The sequence below is a fragment of the Cynara cardunculus genome, assembly GCF_001531365.2.
Source record: "Cynara cardunculus var. scolymus isolate 2C chromosome LG 9, CcrdV1, whole genome shotgun sequence".
In the NCBI taxonomy this organism is placed as follows: Eukaryota; Viridiplantae; Streptophyta; class Magnoliopsida; order Asterales; family Asteraceae; genus Cynara; species Cynara cardunculus.
In genome coordinates this window covers 3967430-3974551 of record NC_037536.1, presented here as the reverse complement: position 1 = coordinate 3974551, position 7122 = coordinate 3967430, and the positions used below count along the sequence as shown (strand labels likewise).

Below are 7122 nucleotides of genomic sequence, written 5' to 3'. Positions count from 1 at the left end.
TTCATTCTTCATCTACATTCGTCATCTTCATTCTTTACCTAAATTCTTCATCTTCGTATATTGATCCATAGTTCCATACGACCTGTACGATTCTAGCCCTAGCTCTCCCCTCCTTCCCTCCATCAGTAGCAAGCCGATCACCGTACACGAAGGCCTCAGACCTGTCCGATTCTAACCCTAAGACCTCAGACCTCATATATGTCCGATTCACGCCGGTCGCCGTACACGAAGACCTTAGACCTGTCCGATTCACGCCGGTCTTCAGTTCATTCTTCGAACATTCATGACTCACAAGTCACACCTGTCTTCACTCTTTGAACAATCACGACTCTCCATCATCTCCGTCTTCGAATCTCCTTGCAGTCAATAGTCATCGACTCATCTTCGTCTTCGCAATCACGCTGGTCTTCATTCACTAATAAGGTACTGAATCATCTCAATTCTCACATACGATACGACCAAATAAAATATATAACAAGTAGTATATCAATTTGGTTGAATAACATTGTTCACTCACTCCATTTATTGATTTGTTGAACATCCTAGAATTTAACACAGTGAACATTATATTTTTTTTCCAAATCCAGTGAACATTATATTATTATGAAACACATATGCCCTAGATATTTTTCTCTAGTTTTCTTAATTGCTTGGGGTAGTTTTAGATTTCATTTCTTGCAATCAACTATGAACCTTACTATTAATTTGTAACTTTATTTGTTGATCAACTGTTTTGTTCATCTCAATGATAATATATGATTACTACAACACGTTGACTTATGGTTGCAGTAGCTTGCAGATGGAGTGGTAGTAAATTTATGTACTATTGCAGTGGTAGTAGTATTTATGGGACAAAAACTGGAAGTACTTGTAATCTGTTCTTAAAGTGTTTCAACCAAGATCATATATGGCATTTCTAGCTTGTAATACTGTATTTGCTAATAAATGCATACTGTTTATGCTTTGACTGCCTCCTAACTTGAGCTGCTAAGACCATCTTCCATTGGTAGACCAAATACCAAATTAAATCATTTTAATGAGATAGCAAATCTTACTCGATAAACATTTATTGGGTAAAAGACGTTTACCAATAACATATTTTAGTGACCGAGAATGATACCTAATAAGGTAAGAAACAGTGATGACTATTACCGATAAATGCTTATCCAATGAGCATTTGATAAAACGCTACTTAATCTTCTTGCGATCAGCTACCATGGATGCATCAATGGACGCAAAATCTTGATCCTTAAGTAAAAACCATTTTTGGCATCATTAATAAAATTAAAAACATCATAAATATATTAGAAATTAAGTATTGATGCTTAAATATTTTGCTGTAAATTTATTAATTGTTACTTATTATATTCTTTTGATAATTTCCAAATCCTAGGTTTAGTAATGGAACATCCTATCGACTTAGATCGTGAAAGTGATGTTGTTGAGCAAAAACAAATGCCACAAGTTGGGGACAAAAGAAAATCAAGTGTTTGGAATTATTACGAAGATGTTAGAGATCAAAACACTGGGAAGGTCGTGAAGACAAAATGTAAATATTGTTCCAAGTTATTGACAGTTAGCACAAAGAATGGTACATCATCTCTATCTAAACATCTTGCTATATGTTCAAAACATCCAGGAAATATGGATAAAAAACAAATGAAAATCAGCACTTTTAAAACAAGTCATAGTGAAGCTACCACAGTTTCTAACTAGGAGTTTGATCAAAATCTTATTAGGCTCGCATTAGCTAAAATGGTTGTTGACGAGCAACCGTTTTCTATTATGGAACGTGATGGATTTAGATATTTTGTAGTGTTTTCGTACCACAATTTTGTGTTCCATCACGATTCACGGTTGCTAGAGATTGTAGTAAACTTTTCCTAAGTGAGAGAGAGAACTTGAGAAATACCTTCAAAAGTCTAAAATCTAAGATTGCTCTCACAATGGATTGTCGGACTTCCATCCCAAATTATAACTACATGTGTTTGACAGCCCACTTTATTGATGCTAGATGGAGATTGCATAAAAGAATTATAAATTTCCGATTGATGGATAGTAAAAAAGGAAAGGAAATTGGAAAAGTAGTTGAATCATGCATTCTTCAATGGGGTATTGAAAATAAGGTTTCTTGTCTCACTGTAGACAATGCAAGTTTGAATGATGTGGCTGTTGCACATCTCAAAGAAAATCTCACCGACAAACTTGGTGGTGAGTTTTTTCATATGAGATGTGCTGCTCATTTATTGAACTTGATTGTTAAAGATGGTTTGAATATGGTTAAGGAATCAATTAATAGCATACGAGGAGTGGTTAGATACGTAAAAAGCTCTCCGGCAAGAGCTAAATTGTTTCACGAGTGTGCTTCAAAATCTAAAATTTCTTGTAAAGGTTCGGTATGTCTTGATGTTCCAACACGATGGAACTCCACTTTTGTTATGTTGGATTTGGCTGTTAAGTTTGAGAAAGAACTCAAAGATGGCTTTCCATCTCAAAAAGATTGGGATAATGCTAAAGCTTTAGCATTATGCTTAAAGCAATTTTATGATGCGACAAAAAGGATTTCGGGCACCTTGTATGTTACGACTAACACACATTTTCATGAAATTTTAGGTGTACTAGCTTCTTTGTTAGAGTGGAAACAAGATGATGATCCCAATATTATTCGTATGGGTGATCAAATGAGAATTTTTTTTGACAAATATTATGGAGATTTTGGGAAAACAAACATTATGGTTTTAGTTGCGGTTGCTCTTGATCCACGATATAAGATGAGGTTTGTGAGGTTTTCTCTAAAAAAAGATTTTTCCTTCGGATGTGATAAAGTGAATGAAATATATGATCAAGTGTATGACGGTTTGAAAAGTTTGTTTGATTATTATGTTAATGCTTCTTCACTATCAAAGGATGATTCTTCTACTTCCGTCTTTATGAATGACAATGATGGCCACAATTTTGTTGGGACAGTAAAGAACAAGCAGATGAGTAAAATTTATGATGAGTTTTATGAAAATGATGTTGGGGATGGTATGGAAAAATCTGAATTGGATGAATATCTTGATGCTCCTCCTGAAAAAATGAATGTTGAATCATTTGAAATTTTGAAGTGGTGGAGTGAAAAATGTAGTACTAGTACATGCAAGGTGTTGGGATTAATGGCATATGACATTTTAGCTATTCCAGTTTCTAGAGTTGCTAGTGAGTCCGCTTTTAGTACATCCAGTCGAGTGGTGGATGAGTGTCGTAGTAATTTGGGTCCGAAGACGGTGGAAGCCTTGGTATGTGCTCAATATCGGTTGAGGGCGTCGACTATATGTATTGACATTGAACAGTTATTGGATGATGTGAAATTATACGAAGAAGGTAATCATGAGATTTCATTTTCTGTTTGCTTGAATATTTTCTTTTTTATGTAATACATATTGAATATCTAATCCAAGTTTTCTTTTTGTATTTATTCCTTTTTCAGAAATTGGACGTAATGATCTTGATGAGGCATTTGGTGGGACTAACTGTTAGGACTGAAAAATCAGTATTAATTGTATTCGTCTTGAAAGATTAATTTTAGTCTATAATTGTAAAGTCAGCGTGTTTGACTTTCTTAGACTAGTTTGACTTTGACTTTGTTAGTTAGGTTGTAGTTAGGTTGACCATATAAATATGGTTTAATCTTTGTAATTAGTAAGARGAGCTTAATTGTAATAATACATTGATAATAGAGGGTTTGACTGAGCTTTACATGCATTGACTTTTCCTCTCAAGGATCTTGATGTTCTTACATGCAATATATGAATCTGCCATCATGATTATGAAGATATTGAAGATTGATCAGTGATTGTGGACACACAATTGGTATCAGAGCTGGAATGCAAGAAATCGAATGAAGAATTTGAAAGATAAGTAATTTTTTTTATTTTCTGAATTTTTTTTGTTTTTCGTGTTCTTCGTGTTCTTGACATTTTTTTAATTTTGATCCGATTTTTCCATAAAATCTTGTGTTTTGATGTTAAAAACAGGATCAAAATGTTCGAAATTGAATTGTGAATCTTTGTTATTCACAAATTTTTGTGATTTGATCAAAATAAATCAAGATTTAATCGGTTTTTAGGTTTTTAAATTTTTTTGTGTTCTTGAATTTTTTTTGTAATCAGTGTTTTTGATCCACTTTGTTGTTAATTTTTTTTGTTTTTTGTGTTTTTAATAGTTTTTGATCTGATTTTATTTTTGTTGTTTGGTTTAATTTTGTTAAACCGTCCACTTTTAAAGCCCAAAGGTTAAGGCCCAACAAGTTCAATTAGTCTTCCTTCCCAGACTTCACGTTCACAACAAGTTCACTTTGTCCGGATTGTTGTTCTAAATCGCAGAAGCTTTGATCGGATTGTTCTCCGGTTGGCTTCAAGGCTTCAATCGATCTCTCGGCTAAGGGTAAACCTCACATAGTTTGATCGGTGTTCTTGAGCGGATTCTTACAAACCTTGAGCGGTTTAAGCTAAACCGCACACTATATCATCGGATTCGCTTTTATCACAGGTAAGTCCAATCTCATGTTTAGGGTTTAATTCTTGAGCGGTTTATACATAATATGAACACCTTTTGTCCGGTGTTCATGTAAACCTGACAACTCTTGTCCGGTGTTCGTGTAAACCGATTACTTCTTGAGCGGACTAGTAAACTAGGACTTGTGCATCGAACTAGATTGAGCGGACTTCTAATCCGCTTAATTCATTTTACCCAGATTCGAATTTGTTTGTTGATTTTTAATTCAATTTGATAAATTGTTCCATATCTTGRCAAGGATCGATTCAATTTTGACAGTTTCAATCTGGATTYTTAATTGTTCATCAAGTTTGGTCTGTATTCTAGTTTCAAGCCACCCCTTCTGTTTTGCATTATTGTTGTTTGCAGCTACTGTTAATTTGAGTGTTGAAGTTGCACATTGTGTATGTTGCTGCTAGTATTGGAGCCTTTTGATTAAACTTAGTGTTGATCTTTGTTTAAATTGCTTGATATCAGATTTGCRTAGATCTCAGTCTTGGTTTGAATTACTCAACAGCTCAAGGGTTATGTGTCTTATCTAAACCTTTGTTTGTTTGAGTTCATAACTTTGATTCATCATTCACCATCAGATTGATTTTGACTGTCTTTATGAAGTAGCTTTATGTATTCCTTTGAATTTGAGACCATCAACAGGCTGGATTTTGAATCTGTCAAACTGCTGTTTGCATTGGTTCAAAGGAATGAGGATTTGAAGCCTGTTGGATCTTGTTTTGATTAAAGTGAAGCTGAAAGTTCTGTTTACAGCTGTATTGAACAGATAACCAATGTTTTCACTAATGTTTAAATGGTCAAGTTTGATTTGAATGATTGAAGATCCATAACAGTTTGTGGTTTTAAGGTCTAAAATAGCAGCAGTTTTAGTGAACTGTGTTAAACAGGTTTTAAGCAAATTTGATTGGATTGTTGTTTTTGAGTTGCTGTTTCTTTGAGGATTTGAAGACTGCAGCAGGGACTGTGTTTGTATTGTTGAATTATTGTTTAGTCAGATCAAGAATAGCAACTATCTTGACAGCAGGTTCACACAGCAACAGCAGCAGCTTATCAGAGAAGTCTGAAGAGTTTTGGAACAACGATATTAGAAGCAGCAACATCTTTTGTTTAGGCAGCAGCAGTGTTGGTTCAAAAAGAAAGAAACAGCATATTTGATTTGTTCTAGCACTGCATATTATTTGACAGCTTCATTTTGTGTTATTGACAGCAACTTAATCATTTTTGACAGCATATTTCTGTTTTCACAGCAAAGAACAGCAGCAGCAAATTTTTGACAGCATATTTCTGTTTTGACAGCAACTAGATTTTGACAGCAACTTCATTTTGACAGCAACTTTCATTTTGACAGCTTCATTTTTTGCTTTGACAGCAACTAAGCAGTAGCAACAGCAGTAGCTCCACATCAAGTTTATCACAGCAGTTCAGCAGATTGCAAAACAGCAACAATAGCAAAGCAGCTCAGTTTGGAACAACAGCCCATGAACCAGATTGAAACTGCAGCTACACAGCTTGCTTGATAGACTTGATCAACTAGCTTGCTATTTCATTTGTAAAAATAGTCATCAACAAAAGCAAAGTGTGCAGTTTTAGTTTAGACAATGAGCAACAAAGCTTGAGCGATTTTGACTGTATAAGGAACTAGTGTTGATCATTCTTGAAGTTGTTTTGACCAGATTAGTAGTTGGTTGTTGAATGGACTGGACTCTATACTTTAATTACATAGGTTGAGCGGTTTAAATTTCTGTACATCTTGCATTTAACTCATTTTCTGTGGCAGGCTATGAAGACTGCTAGAGTGTGCTTCCTGTCATAACAGGAGGTTTAAAAGATCGTTGTGCTTGCTGACATAACAGGTGGTTTAGTGCCTGCTGTCATAACAGCAACAAGACTGCTACTATTACATATACAGGTTCTGAGTTTTGTAAAACAGCAGCCCAGGTTTAACCGCAGCAGGTTCACCACAACTTCACAGCAGGTTTGAACCAGCAGTGTGTAGGACTAAACAGCAGCTCCACAGCTCTACAGGTCTTGACAACAGTTTTGAATTTGAAGCATATCAGAACAAGTCACCGCAGCTCGTGTGAAGCAACTGATAAGCGGAGCATATTCGTGGATTTTTTAATACACTTCAGAGAGCAGATAGATCATTTAAAAAAAAAAGTGTAATATCTGTATTGTAAAGCATTGATACTGTGTGTTTTGGGCTTAGACTCAGATTTTTGGACTTGGTTTATTGCTTTAGACTGTTTTTAGTTTCTTTTTCGTTTGTGTTTAGATTTTGGTTTGGATCATTGTATATTTGTTTGTATGTGAGTTTTTCAGTGTTTGTGTTTTTCTGTTCTTTTTGAGCTTAACTATTCATATTTCTTTTATCTGATTTCACTGCATAGATTCTTAACTGATCAATTTTTCTTGTTTAAATGGCAGATATTGTAAAAGTGTTGAGAGAGAAGATTGCTGAGTCAGAAAAGAGTCTTGTAACTCTTAAAGAGCGTTACCAAAATTTATACCTTAAAAATTGTGCTAATGAGGATATTATAAACAACTTAAAGAAAACTCATAAAAATGAGTGTG

The 7122-nt window shown here is 34.6% G+C and overlaps 1 long non-coding RNA gene and 1 pseudogene across 1 annotated transcript; both read left to right on the top strand.

Moving 5' to 3' along the window:
• Positions 1-3519, top strand: part of LOC112517675 — an 11268-nt pseudogene extending 7749 nt beyond the window's left edge.
• An 830-nt stretch (positions 3520-4349) lies between these two features.
• Positions 4350-6264, top strand: LOC112518473. The gene is made up of 2 exons (XR_003069804.1): positions 4350-4530; positions 5918-6264. It is a non-coding gene; the product is annotated as an uncharacterized LOC112518473 (long non-coding RNA).
• The last annotated feature ends 858 nt before the right edge of the window (positions 6265-7122 follow it).